This window comes from Calonectris borealis, chromosome 13 (assembly GCF_964195595.1).
Source record: "Calonectris borealis chromosome 13, bCalBor7.hap1.2, whole genome shotgun sequence".
Classification (NCBI taxonomy): Eukaryota; Metazoa; Chordata; class Aves; order Procellariiformes; family Procellariidae; genus Calonectris; species Calonectris borealis.
In genome coordinates this window covers 15,341,588-15,360,996 of record NC_134324.1, presented here as the reverse complement: position 1 = coordinate 15,360,996, position 19,409 = coordinate 15,341,588, and positions in this window count along the sequence as shown.

The window sequence follows — 19,409 nt, the reverse complement described above, 5'->3', positions numbered from 1 at the left end:
TTACCCATCCTTTTGAGGTGAGGACTTTCTGCCACGTATCTTGTAGAGTATCTTGCATAATCCACTTTGGCCTGTGAGTGGATCCAAAACAGAACTGTAATACAGGTTGGTGAATGCCAGTTACAAGGATGTGATATCAATTTCTGGAGCAAATCAAACAGTCCAGTGTTGGATGGTTAAAAAGATACAGACAAAAAGATCATCTATATACGTGAAGCTGTGCTTGGGGAATAAGAAGAAATATGAGTAGCTGTGATGCAAAATATTACAGTGCAATGTATTAAGGAGTTCCAGGACCACTATTCACCATGACAGAATGAGTCAATTCTTTGATAGAAGCATTGGTAGGCATAAGACTAAATAGATGTGGGAAAATAAATTCTTGCTGTAGGAAGGGTGTATTCTCCGCAGGTGTTCTCTTCACTGTCTCGGACCTGGTCTGCAGCCAGTGCTTCTGGGACAGAAGATCCGAGACCCTTGCCTCTGAGTTAGTTTGGATTCCTTTCATAATCAATGGAAACAAGGTGTTTTCTAGGCTGTGATCTGTCTGATCGTTTTTTGATATGTGCCTTAGGGTGAGATGAATGCGTAAAATCTCTCTCTCTAGAGGCCATAAAGTCATACTGGACAAGTAGCATAAATGGAGAAGTCCCCACTGTAGATCTAAGTTCGGTTCCTTCCCCACGCGTCAGGACCATATAATCCTAAGGACCCAGTTGCCCAGGGGCTGGACTGGAATTGATGAAAAGGTGTTTCCGAAATCTCTGTTTGTCTATCAGCATTGTCAGGAGGTAACTGTCTTTTGAAAGTCCAACCTTAAGTGCGTAGCTGAGTGGCATTAGCTGAGTCTCTCTTCCTACGGAGCTATTACTGTTCAAAGGCCTCAGTGGATACTTAACTGCCGAAGGGCAAATACAGCTGTGCCAAGGAGGGGAAAAAATTCCCCACACTCATACCTGAGTTCTTGACAAGTTCCTCATTGTCAAGACACTCTTTTGTGTTAATATGACTCTCCTGTACGTATGTTGCTTTTATTTTTTGGTGGAACACATAAAGCGTTGGCACTTGTCTCCAGTGCTCCAGGTTGGAACGTGCCTGTGATAAATAGTTCAGAAAAACATTATGGTACGAAACGTGTAGCTTAACGAAAGTTAAGCTACACTGGCATTTGCTACTATGTAAACACCAGTTGTTAGGAAACGATAAGCATTATTGATATCCCAAATGTATGTATTAGTGGGAACAATGTTATGTAAAATGTTAACATCTGTCAAGACAATATAAACAATTATAAGTAACTTTCTTTTAATGATGCAATTATACCATAACAAAAGGTGCACTGTAAATTAACATGACACCACACCAGGTTTATGTATTTTAGGGAATAAATTCCAATCCAGCTAAGAAAACAAACAAAGTTTCCAGAGAATCCCTTCGGAAAAAAATAACTCCACTAAACCTTTACGAAATAAAGTCTGGGAACTGAGATTGTTATTAAATCTGACCTTGATCAGATTTTTATTATGTCAGAAAAAATGGTTCTTAAGAGACAGAGTTGTCATGGGATTAGAGTACATCTACAGCAAGATGTTTCCATGGCAACAAATCAAACACCATTTCCTAAGTCTGCAGTCGTCTGCTTCAAAACCATGAACTTAGCATTGAATAATTATAGAGAAACGCAGTAATGTTGTGTAAAGAGAGGGGGGAAAATAAATCAATCTGGAGGCAGTGATTTATTTTAAAATGCCAATTAACCCCATCAGTGTGATTGTTTGGAGCTTCTGTTGGTGGCGACAGGTCCCACGTAGGTATTTGGTTTTACAAATTGAAAGCATAATTTTTTTGTCACACATAACCTTAAAAAAAGTGAAAGACGAATCATAATTCCCCCAGAATTAATGAAGTCTGAAAGTTATGTATAAAAGCTGTAATAGAAATTCAGAGTTGTGTCAGGGACTCCAGGCGGCAGTAGCACATGATACTCTACCTGAATTCTCCTCATGTTTGAAGGATCTGAAAACATACTTGATACGGGTACGTGTTTAGTCTCCTACAACCAATGAGCTATCTAAATTCATAGGCTCCAATGTCACACAGCTGTAATCTTGGTGGAAAGTTAAAGCAGTGAACACATCACCACTTAGAACTTGGGGAGTGAGTTAAGGCTATTTAGTTTATCAGCCTTTTTCCCATTCTGCCATAATTGTATTATGAATGTATTGTTCTCCTCCAGAAGCCGTACCTTCCGAATTTATTTGATGCGTGGTGACATCTGCCTCCGTCTCTCTTCCCGCCCCCCCCCCCCCCCCCAAATGGAACATGCTCTTCCCCCGCAGTTACCGGGAGGTTTCCTAGGTACCTGGGACATATTGTACCACCAGGTTAGAAGACAAGTTGTGTTTTGACGTTGCACTTGATGAATGACCTTTAATAAAAGGACACAGGTTCAAGGCAGAAGCACAGTCTTCGAGCACTGAGTGCAAATAACCTGCGCCTGCTTTCTTCATTTTGGGTGTGTGTTACTCCCCAACGTGGAGGCTGGAAGAGGGTGTTAGTAGGAGCTTTGGAAACCATAGGCTTGAGACTCCGTAGTGACACGCTGTCTGCGCTGTTGTAATTGCTCACACAGCTGCACGTTCTCTTCTCCAACAAGGTCTCGCTATCAGAAAAATCCTAGGACGGGCCATCCCTGTGCATTTATTCCAGCTACTAGTAATTTGATTAGTAACAGTCGGTGTCTCACCATTAGGTCACAGAAAGCCAGTAGAGATAGAAACGTGCTAATGTTGGATTGTAGACGGGCAGTAGATCTACCGTCACAAATAGAGTAACACTAAATTGGCCTCTGATTTTACGCTGCAACATAAGAGTGGTCTTAAGAGGAACTGGTATAGCCTTGAATCTCATCACAGCTGCTGCTTTCTCCTTTGGTTCTTCAACCCATCCCCCATTTCTGATTCAGCTGCCCTTGCTCCTGGTGTGGCACAAGGAAATGTATTGCTTGATGTGGAGATGAATCAAAGTCCCGCTCCAAATCAGGTCATTTGATACCTGTGAGGTGTTGGTACCATTCAAATCTTCTCAAGAAATGCTTGTTTCAATGAGGAAAAAAATGCTGGAATCTGGATTTGTACAGTATTAATTTGCCTATCTCAGGAGGCTAACTTCACATTTTAAACCAGAAGCTGTATCTTATTTTAATTCAAAAGATCTGTGGGGGCATTCATGTAACTTTAAAATCAGTGAGTCAGAATAAGGTAAATGTCGCAGCTGAAACTTTCATGTGGATTGAAATGATAGGAATCTTTCACTTCTTATGTGTGCACAATTTACAGCCATTAAAAGTATATTAGTGTCGCAGAAAATGGGAAAATTGTTTGTTCCGTAAAGGTGTAAGGAAAATGATACTCTTCTTGTTCACAATAGGGAATTATTAATAAAGATGGAGAAGTGATCCCACTCTGAAATACATGATGTTTTTAACATAGCTAAAAGTAATGGTGATGTTCTGAATTTTTAATGGAAAATACTGATAAATATTTGTATTTTCTTTCCTTCATGAGTTTTTTTTTACATTAATAAGCCCATCAGTGAAGGAAATAGCAAAAAATCAAACAAATAGCAAAACTCCATTACTACAGTGTCACAGATTTCAGTGAGCTTCTCTTCACAGCAGCCCTGTGAGGTGGGGTGAGGTCTTTCTCTTCATTTTTACCATTGGAGAATGCAGCCACTAAGAAGAGAGAGATTTTTTCTAACAGCTACCTTGATACTTCTGCAAATTCCAGGTGGTGCTTAGCTGCACCATTAATTACATGAAAACTCTGGAGTCTAATGACTTCCCCAACGCTACACAAGCTGTGTTTAGCAGATCATGCATTTGAATTACCCTTTTGCAAGGCTGTGGTTACATGTTGGTCCCTTCTTTTTGATGAGGCCCACACTCTTAGGTAGCGACATTCCAGCGTTTCAAGGCCACTGTGCCACCCACAGATGGACACCACGTGGAGTGGGCAGGCCTTTGCTAGAAGAAATTAACTGCCACTTGAGGCCATTAGGAAAAATTTCTTTACTGAAAGAGTGGTCAGGCCTTGGAACAGGCTGCCCAGGCAAGTGGTTGAGTCACCATCCCTGGAAGTATTTAAAAGACGTGTAGATGAGGTGCTTAGGGACATGGTTTAGTGGGCATGGTGGTGTTGGGTTGACGGTTGGACACGATGGTCTTAGAGATCTTTTCCAACCTTAAGGATTCCATGATTCTATGATCATTGATCACTACGCTATAGCCCTCTCTGATGAAGCAGTTACGTGAATTTGAGGAAGAGAGTCCCATCAGAAACAGCGTATTGCTGTAGGTGTAACAGATAAATCAGGCAATGGAAAGCTGCTGCAAGAAACGCATGCAACTTGGCAAAGCCCGGTGGCGTTGTTTTGTGCAGGACTCCTGGGAGTCATTTGTCTCCAGAAATGAGGAGGCGACGGTGCCTCAGCCTGCGCACCAGTCAGGTCCTTCACGAGCTGGATGGCTTAAGTCTTGATTTAAAATATAGAAAAGATGAAAGCTACCGAAGGCTTGTGAAAATGTGTTTGTGGGTGGAGCGTGGCCCATTAAATGACATAAAAGTCCTCCAGAAGAACACAAAAGATCTGAGCCATGTCCCTTGGTTGGTTTAACTCATATACATTTGTGTCACATGTATGTTTCTGGAAATGTCACCCTGTGATCTTTTGCCCAGTAGTTTTCAAGTTATGTTGAAGACTTGAGTCATGTTTCCAAAACCCTTCCTTTCCTATCGTTATTTCAACAGTAGAGGTATGTAGAGGTGCCAGCCCCACAAACAGCTAGATGGACGTGCCATACTGGTGGATATGTACAGCAGAGATGGGTTATATCAACCTGGATAGATCAAAAAGCAAGAAGTAACCCAGGGACATTAGGACTTCGTTGTCATGCTCAGGTCAAACTGCATGTTTATTGCTGCTTGTTTACAAGCTGATTTTTGGCAACCGGACTCGCACGTGCTCCAGCCCATTCTCAGATATGAGATACACTATCACTAGTGATTATTGTGTTATGGAAATGTCTAAATGTTACTGAAATTTCTTCCATTATCCTAGCACTGAATCTGGCACTTTTGCCAGGAGAGTATGCTGTCCTTGACGGATGGAGGATGGGAGGAAGCACGCCACCATCCATAACCATGAGTCACCTGGGGTGAGGGAGGAGAGTGCCCTGCATGGACCAAGAGGCTTTTGGGCAGTGAGTTTCTGGCTGGATGTGGTTGCTGATGTTGGGAGGCTGTGATGTGCTGAGCCACTGAAGGAGGTCTGGACAGTGCAGGATTGTGGTTCCTGCTTCTCCTGTGGAGCCAGGTCAGTGACTCACTATGTAGTGAGTCAGAAGATCTATTTTGGAGTATGATTTCAGAAGAGCTACCCAGTTCTCAGGGTTTTCCAGTAGGGACCAGGTACCTCCTCCCTGCAGGCTCAGAAAAGCCCCAACTCTCATTCTTCATAGTTGTCTGAGACTCCTTGAGCCAGGTGCTAGCAGGAGGGCACGTAGTTATGGGGTGAGGACTTGTTGCTGCCAGTGTTGATGGTACTTGGACAAATGAGAACATTCTTGGGCAAATTACGTGAGGTCAGAAGTCTGAAAAAATGAGTCTGGATGAATCAGACTGCACTGAGGCCATCTATTTATGCGTAACATTCCTGGAACATCTTTCTGTATAATCAAATCGTAGATTTACAGGTTGTGTTTCCTATGTAAACACTGAGCTGCAGATGAACGCAGGAGCAACCAAACACAAACTGCAAGCAAGGAGCACAATCAGAGTAATTTTTTCCTCTTTAAGTAGAAGGAGGAGCTGGCCCTGGGTTACACTTAAAATGGAGTTTAGATGATTCTGGGTAATGGTGCAATGATGATTATATTGCTTGAATAAATGCAGGAAAGGAAGGACTGCACATCTGAGCTGACCATATGGGATACTTAAGGTCTGGCAGTGCAAATGTTTGGGTCAGTAGGGCTGGAGTACTTCACTGTGATCCCTGGCACTAGCGAGACTAGGTTAAATATGATGGACACTTCACGTAATAAGGTGGGGGTTTATTATCCACAAGCTGGATTAAGGGGAAAACTTTAACGTGAGGAGAGACTGAAAAATCTGGGCCAACTAATAACTGGGATGATTAATAAAGGAAATATAATAAAGACTGTATCAAAATATTGGATAGCATGAAAGCAGACACTGGTTGCTCCTGTTTGCCCTTTCTCAAGAAGATATTGAAATGGGAAGGTGCCACATTTAAAATTAACTGAGGCCACTTGGGTTTTCAGAAACAAGCCCTATGATTAACCTGTCGCATTTACTGCCTCAAGATTTAATTGAGGCCGTGAGCTTAGTAGGATTCCAGAAAGGATTAGACGTTTGTGTGGACAACGGGAACACCCGCAGTCATCTGCGCTGTTTCACCGTTAGGGAATCACCGGGGCCGTTCATTCAACGCCTGCGCTATCCGCAGGCGAAGGGACTGCGCGGGCCCAGGCAGCGGGCTGAGCACCGGCTCCCGTTAGCAGCTGGCGGGAGCCGCTCCTGCCGGGGAAGGGCGGGGGCGCGGCGCCTGCAGCGCGGGGCGGCGGCAGCAGGGGGCGGTGTCCCCCGCCGGCCCCGGGCGGCCCCCGCCGCCTCCCCCCGCCCCCGGCCCCGGGCGCCCCCCGCCGGCCCCGGGCGGCCCCCGCCGCCTCCCCCCGGCCCCGGACGCCCCTCGCCGGCCCCGGGCGGCCCCGCCCCCCCGCGGGCTGCCCACAGCCGGCTCCCCCCTGCAGCGCAGCCGGGTTCTCCGCAGCACGGAGGGTCCTTGTGCTGGGCGCGGGCAGATAACTAACGCAGGCCGATCCCGCCGGTAACTAACGGGGGCTGCAAACGTGTTTGGGTCTGATTGGTTGGTTGGGTTGTTTTTAAGCATTAAACTTCGATTTCCTACTTAGGCTAGAGAAGCTAGTAGGAATGATAACACTAATGAAAGTGATTTTTCTCTTACGGATATGGTAACATTTAAAAATGAATCTAAAGGAGTTAAAAAATTAACAACGTGTTGCTTGTATTCCTGCTTTGTATCTTTTACGTTTCTCCTATGTTATGAACACCGTTAGAAACCTGAGCATTAGCAGAGAATCCCAGGGACGATAGCTGCCTCGGAGACGCCACAGCTTGTTGAAGATGTATTTCGTAAACATTAATTTGCAGATACAGGTAGGCGCGAGTTCCTAGAGGTGCAGTATTGCGGTTCCTGTTGTGAGACATGGATATCAATATAAATGTTTCCGAAGAGGTCAGTTGTCCAAAATGAGTACTCGCTGCCTTTGGCTGGCTGGTTGACCGCTGGACTCGCTTGACGTGGCTTTTTGGCTGTGAAGGCTTGTGCACGGCCATTAGGCTGTGCCAGTACTGGGGATCCCTCCCATGCAAAGTGGGTGATACGTGTGGAGGTAAGGCAGCGGGGAGGGTTCTTCTGTTCCTCCTGTAGGCATGAGTAGATACAAGCGTAGCTGAACTAGCTGCAGGCCACCTACCTGTGGACGGTGAGCAATGTAGTGAAGGATAGACAGTGGCCACCATTGATTGCAAAGCTCTCCCAAGAAAGTGAATAATTTGGTGATGATTATTATCCAGCCTATGCTGGATAACGTGCTACCATCATCGCTATGTTGCTGGCTGTACCACAGGTTGTTTAAAGCCAGTTTGAGTATTGTGCAATGCTATTATATTGACTCTGTAGCCCTACGCTGGAGGAAAAAGAATGATCCTGAGATTTTTTAATTCTTTTTCATCTATGAGCATTGGGCAGATGCTGAGGGATCTCCCTTTCTCTTTGAGCTTGTTACCTGCAGTGGGGGGTAGAGGGTGAGGTGGAGTTTCCCTGCCAGATCCTGGGGCCTGAATCTGCCAGATCTGGACCCAGCAACTTCCTAGACAGGTACCTGTCCTGACCCTTGTAGCAGCAGTAATGCTAAGTAAACTCAAGGCTACATAGCTGTTGGAGCACTGCGGGAACATATAAAAAACCAAGATTTTCAAAAGCACCTGTGGATTTTTCAGACTTCAGGCATCTATCCTGAGAAAACCTGGAGAAACCCAGTGGCAAACCTGCACCGAAGCAACCCCTTCTGCAAAACCAGTGCTGCTAGTGTGTCTGCCCCATCCAGAAGCGTTCTCAAAGTATTCTGCATCCTAGGATTTTCTAAATATTCTCCATTCTTCCGCATCATAATTCACACTTTATTTTTTTCCCTCTGTGTGACTCAGTAACAGTCACCTCCCTTTTTTATTTTTCCTAGCTAAAGGTCAGCCTGAGCTGTGTATTACAGATGAAAGGATGCAGCCCAAAGCCAGCCTAGGGGCCCAGTTTGTGTTGTGGATCTCTCCTGAGGGCACTTCTGTTTGCAAGTGTGTGCCTTTCAGCTTCTGAGAAGCCCGAGATTGCTATTTTTTAGAATAAGTTCTGTCAAATTTATTATTCCGCTAGTAATTTTTTTTTCATATTTCCTTCACAGAACCCAGCCACTTTCAGGCTGTAGTTTTGAGCCTACTCTGTGCCAAGTGTCAGGAATGACTTTTTGTCCTCAAAGCCGAAGGGACGTTTCCCACCAGTGCAGATGAAGATGTCTCTTCCCTCCAAGGACATAGAGGAGGAGAGGGCAGAAAGTGAGCTAAGTTCTGTTCTCATACTTGAAGGTAGAAAATTGCTGGATTTTGTCCATCCACACATGTTCCTTAAAATCTAATCTTGAGGGATCTGATCTTGAGCAAATGGCAGATAGACACAGTGGAAGGGAATTCAAGGGCAGCTGCAGTAAGCCCTAGGTGTAAACGCAACGGAGGAGAATAAAAAAGGACTACTGAAACCAACCCTCAGAGTGACAGAACCTCTACAGGACTTCCTACAAGGAAAAGACAGGTTCACCATCCTGATTTTTCTCCGTAGCTCTGGTTTTCACCTAGGTTGCCAGGTGGATGTTTACTTCCAGAGCAGATGTCTCCATCCCACTGCCTGTGGGCAGCGTGGCTGCTGGCACATTTGAAACACCTGGTTCCCCCCATGATTAACGCTCAGAGCTATATCAGTCTGTGGCTCTGTGGGTCAAATTTGAAACATCGCCATGTGTGTCTTTATTTTAGATTCAGACAGTCTCTGCAGATACAGGTGGTAGAAACATTATATATACCTTTGAGATGCAAACCTATAAAGAGAATGCACCAAAATCTACTAACCTTCAGTTGTAAATAAGGAAATCTCTCTCGTGTCTTTTTTTATTCTTTTTGGGGGATTTTATCTATAAATTGAGAATGTTAATGGAGTTTACCTCACTGCAGGTATACCTAGCGCTTTTATTGTGATGGAGCATGGATTGCACCATGATTTCTGACGCGGCTGCTCTTTAAAGAAGTAAGATACAAAACAACAAGCACATTCATATAATAGATCATCATTTAAGGTAACACATTCTGCCTGACATGTAGTGTTTTGCACATTTTGAATTGTCTCCTGCCAAAATATTCAGGCCTGCAGGGGGAACCCCTGTTGGGAACACAGGACAGATGGATCTGAATCCAGTCATGAAACTCCCTGGGGCCAGCAGTGTGATGTTAATGATCACACCACAGTATGATGTAAAACATACCTTTGTGCAGCTCAGTGTAAACAGCAACTCCGGTATTATGATGTAAATGAGAAACCAGCAAGAGATGATGTGTGAATGGAAACACAGCAAGGTGCTCTGTGAGGGAGCAGGAAGCACGGTGCAAGGGGAAATTCTGCACATCGCAAGCGGAGGTGGAATTAAAACGCGGACTCACTTCATTGCAGAGAGAAACTTTAGATACTGCTTGGGCTGATGCAGAAGGGAGGGAACTCACCAAGCTGTACCTCATCCCAGCTGAGGTTCTGGAAGGGCCGTGGACGGGTTACAATTAGGCTTGGGTTCCTGGGCTCGCCAGTTAAGAGCTGGAAGATGGGGCTGGGTTCAAAGGGAAGATAAAAATCACCAATAAGCCTTATTCTAATATACCCTGCAGTCTACCTTCCTGCTCGAAAGGGCTAACTTTGAAGTTAGGCACTGTTGCTCAGGACTTGACTGGCTGATTTTCAGGTATCTCCAAGGATGGAGATATCTCTCTGGGAGGCTTGTTCTAGTGTTTGGGCACCTTCATGGTGAAAACATTTCCTGTAGCATTAAATAAGTCTAAAATGGCTCCATGGTTGGAGGGCATGAAAGATGAGAGCTGACAACAGGCAGGCATTAAAGGAGTTTGAGGGGGTACCCAAAGGTGCAGGATGCGCAGCTGGGTCCTCAGCTTTATTTCAGAAATCCCTGGTGCCCCTTTGAAAGTCCTCCCCCGTGTGGGTAGTGGCAGCTTGCCTGCGAGACAGGGTTTGAGGATTTGCATTGGGTCCTTGTAAAACGGAAGGTGCAGTCGGAGAGTGTGGTGTCACCAATGTAATTTAAAAATGTGCTGGGCAGCGGGAGCGGTGCTGTGTCTGCTGCAGGCTTTATTGTAACAGTGATGTTCTCTTTGTCCCAGAGTTCTCCGTCCTCTTCCTCTCATCTCTAGCAATGAAGTGAAGGGCTTGCTGGGAAGCTGAGCTTGAAGCTAGAGGAGGTCATACTTAACTAACCTCCTGGAGTTCTTTGAAGATATTACTGCCAGGCTAGATAAGGGGAATTCAGCAGTGCGCTTAGAGTTTCAAAGAGCATTTCACAAAGTTCCACATCAGAGATTAATAGCTAAGGCAAAAGGTAAAGGAAGAGGAGGTAATAGAGGCTGTTGGATCAAAACCAGCTCAAGGGCAGGTATGAGACAATAAGCACAGATGAAAACTTTTCAAGCTGGCAGAAGGCTGTTCTTGAGACTGTTTCAGGACTTCTGTAACGCGTAATCCAGACAGCACAAAGGTGCCCCGCCATGCTCATGTCGCTGAGGCACCGCAGGTTTGGCACCACCAGCAGCAAAGCATCCTGGCTAGACCCCCTTCCGACTTCCCAGCCTGATCAGCCAGGAGCCCTTTCGTGTCTTTGTTGGGTGGGAACAGTTGTCAGCATGCTCTGGAGTCACCGGCGTCTCTGGGGCCGTGGCGAGGGGCTGCCAGCGCTGCTGCGCTGCCACATGGCTCAGAGCAGTCAGTATTTGTTGGGCTTTGAGAACAGTGAGCTTGCTCCTCAGAAACACTGTGTAAATGTGAAGCTGATGTCTGAGACGTTATTCCAGCTTTGCAGCGGGCTGAAGGAAGAGAGAATTTGGTGTAAGGTCTCCCCAAGACCAGGCACAAGCTAAGCAGACTCACCAGGGCCAAAATCTCTTCAATGGCTCTGCTAACAAATGGCAAAGTGGAGTTCAATGAGGAGAAATGTAAAGTAATTAATCTGCAAGCGGGGAATCAGACTGGGGAATATGTGCTAAACAGAGCAAGCATTCAGCAGAGGGATTAAGAGAGGGATTTGATGTGTGTGGGGGTTCGTTTCTTTTGGAAGAATCATTGAAACTGTCCGCCTAGATCACAGCTATAGTAAAAGGGCAAGCAAGAGACAAGGCTGCATTAATGGAGGGGTAGGATAAAAACCAAAAGAGGCGATACGTCTGTTGCTGTAAAAGGCATTAGATCCCACCTGGAATATTGTCAGCAGTGTTGGCCACTGTACCAGTGTGCTGTAGCATACGGCAACAAAGAGCAGCCCTGCAGAAGCCAGCCTGTGAACAAAGGTGAGAGCGCTGGGTTTTCCTCCGCAGGCGTCTGCCCACCCCTTCCATTCATCATCTAAAGAGGAAATCTGAGGAGCACAAAGAGTTTCCCTTTAAGCTCTAACAGAGGTTGGGAATTTTGAAGTCAGCTAGATTTTTCTGCAGAGTATTTATTTCTCTCTGTCTTTCTCTTGCTCTCTTCCCTCCGTGTCTTCTTTCTCGTTTAGTTTTCCTTCTTTTCTTCCTTCTTTCTCTCCTACCCCCAGTCTGGGGGTTGGTTTGTCTTTCCCTAATATATTGCTTCTCCTCCACCCCTGCCCGGGAAGTGAGACTATTTAGTGAGACTATTCATCTCCAGTGAAGGGGTTGTTACTTTAAGCAGTACAAGTTTTACAGACTGTGCAGCAGGGTGAACAATACTTTATTCCCCATAGATTTGGATGAAAAGAAATCAAAGTCGTTACTGTGGAAGAGGAGAAGCTCAGCAATCAAACTGAAGGCAGGGCATGGAATATTACACAAACTGACCATCGAAACTTTCAGATGTGGCTTTCCTTCCACGCTCAAAGGAGTTCACAATGCTATGGCTGTTTCCAATCATAAAAATTCAGTACCAAAATCTTCCTTTGTTTTCACTGGTGTACATTCAGAGCAAGTTCAGCAAGTTGCTCTGAATTTACCCAGCTATAGAGCACAGCTGATTTCATTTGAGCTGGACAAGAGACAATTTTATTTTGCTTTCCCTCAGATTGCGGCAAGCTTGTCAGTCAATGCCCAGAGCCAGTCAATACAACACAGTTGTGCCAGGTAAGAAATGTGCTTGACAAACTGTCATAATACCCATTTCTTCTGCTCCTCTCTTAACCAGCCCTGACCACGGGAGGAAGGCTGAGCATTTTAGGTTTGTATGTACCTTAAGCTGTTAGTTACAAGTCACAATCATGACAGCAGCTTAAATGACAGCAATTAGTATTTCTCTAAAATGGTGCTTTTTCCTCTTCATTAACTGATACAGCAATCAACAGGCTGATGCACAAAATGGTAAAATAGTTGTCTAATAAGAAAAGGAAAACTTGTTATTATTCTCGCCGTCTAAATCCCCTGGAGCAGAATTGACAATTGCTATAAAATCTGTGGAATTATCCTTGCTATTTCAACTTGCCAAGCCAACCTTTTATCCCTTTAAATTCAGGTCTTTAGAGTAACTTGCCAAAATAATCTCTTGGCACCACTGAGGTAAGGATCCATGTTGTGCTGCTCATGTAACTTCCCTGCTCATAGGACCATTCATCCTAGAAAGATTTTGACTGGGGACTTGTACTTTTAACTCTTTTAGCTGCTTTTGAAAATATTGCCTTGCTATCTTGTGGGAAATGGTCATGCCATGATGTACCATGACAATGGTTGTTGTGGAGAGTGTAAAGAAACATTTAAATAGAAATTACAGCTAGAAATGAAGGTGTGTAAGGAAAAGCCAAATGATAGGATTTACCTTCCAAATCTTAAGGGCAAAGAGAGTCATTTGGCCCTTTTCTTGGATGTAGCTGGGCAAGGGAAAGAAATGCCGAGTCTCATATGATCTTAATTATACGCTGTGGGTGCCAGCAACTTTCAGGGTACGTGTGGATTCTTGACTGAGGCTCAGTGTGTGAACTTTGTCACTAGAGGAGTATGTCACACACAGAGCTGGGACATGAGCCATCATTCACAATTCAAACAAACCCCAAGCCCTTCAGAGATTGAAAAGAAATGTTCAGTTAACCATAAAAACTGTGGCATGATTGTCCATACCCTAGTGCCCTTTGGGAATAGAAATACTTCAAGCTCCAAAATCAGGCCCTTCTTGTGAGGCTTTTTGACTAGACTGGAACCATCAACTATTCAAACCATTGTACAAAACTCCGCTCTTTCGCAACTCCCAGCAGTTTTTTCTAGACCAGGAGCACTATAATTCTAGGCTATAGATGCAAGTCCACAATCTCTCTCCGAAACCTCCCCCTTGATCGCTGGGGTGTCTCGGCAGAGGGTCACTCTGGACACGACAGAGTCTGGAGGTCCATGCCTTGCCGTGGGATGGAGCTGACAGTGGAGCAAAGGGGCAGGTGCTGGGAGCAGCATTCTCTGATTGTTACCAGCTGCAGCAAAAGTGCCTGTTCCCCGTCAAGTTTCAACAAGAAAATCTAGGTGAAAGAGATGATGTTGAGAACATTCATTTTTGCAGATATTTGGCCTTTGGATTGCGTGTTGACTGAAGGTCTGCAAGATTTCACCTGTCTGGGTATAAGCCAGTCAATGGGTTGGGCAGCAGCCCTGGGGCGTGAGAGATGGTCCAGCTGCCTCCGTCCTCCCACTTAGAGCCACCTGTGCTACGGCGAGATGGCAGGCAGGTTGCACCCTCACCCGCAGGACGTGTCTTAGTTTGGTCTCACAAAGGGAAAGCTGTTGTGAGGAGCAACTTCTGTGTTTCAGCAGGAAAGTGTCCTTCATCTTGCCTCTGGAAGTGAAGTTAGGCTGGCTTCGTGTTCCTACCTGAGCTATGTCTGGGAGGAGGAGGGCTCAGAGGGGTGTTTCTGGGCTCCTCTGAGATTGCATCCTCAGCAGAAAGCATAAACAACTGGGGGAATGTTCCTGTGGCCAGCTGTGTGCTAGCAAAATTACTGCTCTTATGATCAGCAATAGAGGTTTTGCTGCTGCTCAGAAATATGCTGAAGGTTCAGACCAGAATGAAAATCAGTTCTGCACGCGGTTGTCCACATTGCATGCTCTTTTCTGTGCATGAGGGCTCTTCATACTGTCTTCAGGGGGAGAAAGTCTGCTGTGGAAATCCATCATGTCCTAGCAGTTTAGTAGAATTACAGGGAACATGCTTACTTACCTAAAAGAACAAATGTGAACATATGGAGATAGCCTTTTTTTTCTTAACCTTAGGAAGTACCAGCAAAGATTTTCATGTTTGTAAATTGTCATTTTCTTAGAGCAAAGCCTTATGGAAAAGTCAAGCATTTTTTTTAAGAAAGACGTGATGGAAACTATTACAGCTCTGATCCTCGTTATTGCTTGAAAAGCAGAGGTAGCAGCAGAAGAGGAAAGTAAGCACCAAAGGTCAGGTATGAGCCACAGGAAAAATGACGGGGCCTCATCAGAGTTTTCTTTGGCTTCCTGACGTCCCTACCTGTCCTTCCAGGCAAGAGAGTCCTTTCTTCGTTGGCTCTTGTGTGGATCTGTCCTCTGATGGCGGAACCAATTCTCTTCTCAGAAGACCAGACACAAGAATAACATCTTTGCTCGTGAGGAACACATCTGGGCAAACACTGTTATCTTTCTCTGTCCAGCTTGCTCTAACTCTCGGCTCCTTTTGACTTGGAAGGAGAGAGATTGCTGTTTCAGTGTATGAAATGCCAGCTGGGATCAAATCAATGCCATTGATTTCATCTTGCGCCTCCAAAGAGCTGGGATTTTTCCTTTTAATTTTTTTTTTTTCCTCTGGCTCTATTCTTTGAGAAGTAGAAGAGCAAAACAAAGGCATCGAGTGCTGCCAGTGGTCCTCAGGCACAGAGGCCAGAGCCAGAGCTGCAGAGCCCTCCGTGAGTTTGAATAGCTTTGCTCTTGCTGGACTAAATCAGGTTCGGATGGAGGAACTTGATTTTCACTTTCTGGATTGGTTTGGCTCACTGTTTGTGAGCGCTAAGAGGACAGAATACCCTTGCTCACTGGTACCAGTCCTACAGCCAGCCCAGGGCTAGATGCCCAGCTGGTGTAGTTGACAGCAGACTTTAGAGAGTTATGCTAGTTTACAATTGCTGACATTATGTCTCTATGTGTTTTTTTGACAGATTGTAGTTGTGCCTACGCTGACGGTTAAAGGCAGTCACCAGTGACTTCTTTCGTGGCCAGAGCGAGCCCTCCGCGGCAGCAGGGACGGTGGGTTGTCGGTGCAGCCCGTTGCACTTTCCGAGCGGGCAGCAAGGGTGGGAGGAGGGTGCTGCACCCGTCGCTGCTCGGCTCCCTGCTACTCAGGGCGGTGTGGACACAGCCTGTAAATCCTGCTGTGCAGCAGTTGTGGTTTATCAGGTTAAGGCCTGTGCAGTGGTTATTGATGCTAAAGTCACGCCAAGATCTTCTTATGGATCCAGTAGTTCATGAAGTATCAGAGGGCAGAGCAGGGCAATTCCTAGTGAGGCAACTATAGTAAAATATAAACGGAAAGATGTAAACTTGATAATGCAAATGGGTTTACTTTCCTTTTTATACAACAGATGTTGTTTGACCTAGGAGAAAGAATAATATTACAGAAATTGAGATCAGTCTGAGGGGAAAGAAGTAAGTTGCCTAAGACTAAAACACAAATAGCAGCTGCTTGAATTGTATTTCTAATATATCAGTGTTGACAGCTCTCTCTTTCCCCCAGTTGAGCCAGGAATCTTATGGAAGTGGCTGGTAAAGAAGAGCTGTTTCCTGAGGAGGGACGGGAGCAGAGGTGATGGAGAGGCAGAGATGATACCGCTTCGTGTCAGCGTGTGTCCTGGGCAGGAGCGCTCTCTGGAGATGCGCGAGGGGACGCGTCACTGCGCAGCACGTGGAGGGGCTCAGGGTCGGATGGTCTCGCTGTCGGTCGCAGTGAGTAACACGCTTCTGCAGTTAGGAACAACATCGGAGTGGGGTAGAATAAAGAGTAGTAAAATAAATGGAATAAAGTAGTCCAAAATCGTGTTGTTGCCATAGTCTGAATCCCCATTTGGGTGAGCTTTCCCAGTGGCATTAAAGTTGGTGTCCTGTGCTTATCTATGCCAGACGAGGAGCTGAACTTAGTGTGTAAGGGTGGTGGGTTATGTCCTTTTGATGTAAATGCAAAGTGAGTATCTCGCTCTGTAGGCTCAGTCAGCGGGAAAAACACTACCTAGAAAAAAAGAGAATAAAAGATCCTGACTTTTCAGTCCAGCGGCTAATGGTTTTGGACTGTCAAGCTTGGGCTGTTCAGCCAAGACTGCGTGCCGAGGTCTGATTTGCAGCAAGTGGTAAACAAGAGGTCTTCGATAGGGTCTTAAGTTGAATGCAAAAATTAAGGCATTCCTTCATCGTTTGTGACCAGTTAGGCTGGAACTGGCATAATGTGACCGTTCGAAAAACTGGATGTGCTTTCCTTTGTGTGTGAGGAGCTCTGCCTTCGGCTGCTCGGTGCTGGGAGCACTCTGCAGCCCCTCGGTGCTTGCAGTGCCCTGTCCGCAGTACGCTGTAGAGCAAATAACACATTTTTATTTTTATACAAATGTGCATAACTTCATCCATTTCTTGTGGCTGCTCTGACAGGAAAAGGAAATTTATGACGCACATCACCCATTTATTTGGCACAGGCAGTGTTTATTGCTGAGGGAGGCATTCTCATGGAATTGATTGCACAATTTCCTCTTGGTGTACTGTTTTCAAGTAATATCCCAAGACCTCTGTGTACTAAGATACAGGGACACTTCTTTAAGGCCTGCAGAATACTACAGCAGAGGAAAAAAAAAGCCACACAGTGGAAAATATAACGGAAAAATGTAATTTTAATTACACTGTAAATCTGGAGCTTTCTCCACTCTGCTGGGAGTCTTTGTGGAAACACCCATTCCCAATAGGTTAAATTTCTAGGTTTCTCCACAGAACTAAGAACAGCTCTGGATTTTATGGCTGTTCCGTTTTCACAGGTTTAAAAGGTGGTTTTGGTCCGGGGTTAGTTCTTGTTCATGCTATAGGCATGCCAGGATTATGGACACGTAGTGGGGGGCAGAAATTGTGCATTCTGGAGAAAGAGAAAGGTATATTCTTAGCGTGGTGGCTTGCTGAAAGGGTGGGATTGTTGCATGTTCCAACAGGCAAAAAGGAGTTGAAGCTATTAATGTCACAAAAGGCAGAAAGAGAGGGGTTGTTGCCTTGATTCAAAGGACTCTGTGACAATATATATCTCAAACACCATGAACCATAGTAGAGAAAGAGAGAGGGAAAAGTCTGTCCTGGAAGAGCATAGCTCCTGTTAATTTTTTTTTTTTTTTAAATTATTTTAATCTGCCCATGCACAATCATTTGTACCTAAGCGTCGGTATAATAGTTGTTTCGTTTGCATGTGGAAAGGCATGGCGTTGGATGCTTGCACACAAATATGTGCCAGGTGATGATGCTGGTTACAAGCAATCATGAACTGAAGATTGCAACCAGAAAATTTAGGGCTCTTTTTTGAAAAGATGACTCAACGTGTAGGGGTGGAAGAATGGTGATACGTAACAGCAGTTACGGACAATAGATTCTGTTCCCTTCCACTCTGTAGGAAATGCCAGTGACAACCCCGCGTGTATCTGCATGCTGGAGGTACGCGTCTGCTTATGAAAGAGTTGCCTGATGAATAACTTTTTTTCCTTTCCTGGCTGCCTGGTGAATGGCTCTTCACCTGCATTGCTCTCCTAAATTCTTGGAGTGAGGTTTGGCAGCCAGCACAGCTTTAATTTTATAATTTCACTTCTCTGGTGACTCTGTTGGTTTCTGCTAACTTCCCGATTATTCTTTCAGGCTCCAAAAGGAAGCCATCTCCTCCTACGCTTCTGTTTTCACACTTCTGAGCGGCAGCTACCTCTTCTCAGTCTCTTGATGCTCCTCCTCAGGGCCCGAAGCTGGGGACCAGCTTGAGCACTAAGCTGCATATTCTGCAGCTCTCCGGTTTACGGCCGCGGCGTTGGTTTGCACGATATGTTTGTTAGCAGAGAGGTAGCCGGCTCACTGGTAATGGCCTTTTGTACACGCTGACCTCTGAACCAGAAACAAGACTCAAACCTCAGAGGAGGCCAGTGATTAATCAAATCGGGGATCAACTGTGACTCAACCTTTAGATCCCCAGCTGAGGTTGTGTCCATGGCTGATTAAAAGAGGAAAATATATTTAGCTATTTACAGCTGTATCTCCCTCTGACGGAGGACAAGGCACCATGGATAAACATATTTATGTTTGTTAGATGTGCAAATTGTGGTTCCTTTGAAAACCTCACAGTTTATCCTAAAGCCTCAGAAAGCACATGGCTGTTTGTTGACGCTAGAGGACTTCCTGAGACTATGGAAGTCGCTGCTCCGAGTATTTGACACAGGCTAGCATGTCCACAAGGGAAAATAGCCCAGACGTTGCCATCTGCACATGAAAGACTAAAGGTGGCTTTAAGCAGTCCTCTGTAGGAGATAATTTTCTCCCTCCAATTAGGTTACTCTTTCTAGATGCCGCTCTTTAGAAGCCTACAGTGTTCCCAAGCCCAGCTCTACAGTTAGTCAGTGGTGAACAGAACATATAAACTTTATATTGCTAATATATTTCACAGTGCTGTGCGATATTAGCAAACTCCAAATAGCTGTCAGGACCTCAAGGTATTCTGGAACATCCTTTGATGCTATAAAGTAATGCATTTTCCATATTATTCCTTTGAACACGTTATATATGCAAAGTCTAGCACTTCTTATAGGAGAGGTGGAATTATCATACAATAAGATATTTTTTCCTCTAGTTCTTTCATGGCTCATAACATATAAAATTTCTTCTTAAAATCCAGGCTAGGAACTCAAACTTAATTTATACAGTATTGAAAACATTACAGGGCATAAATCAGTTCAATTTTTAAAGTTCCTGTATGATATTTTCAGAGCAGCCAAATTC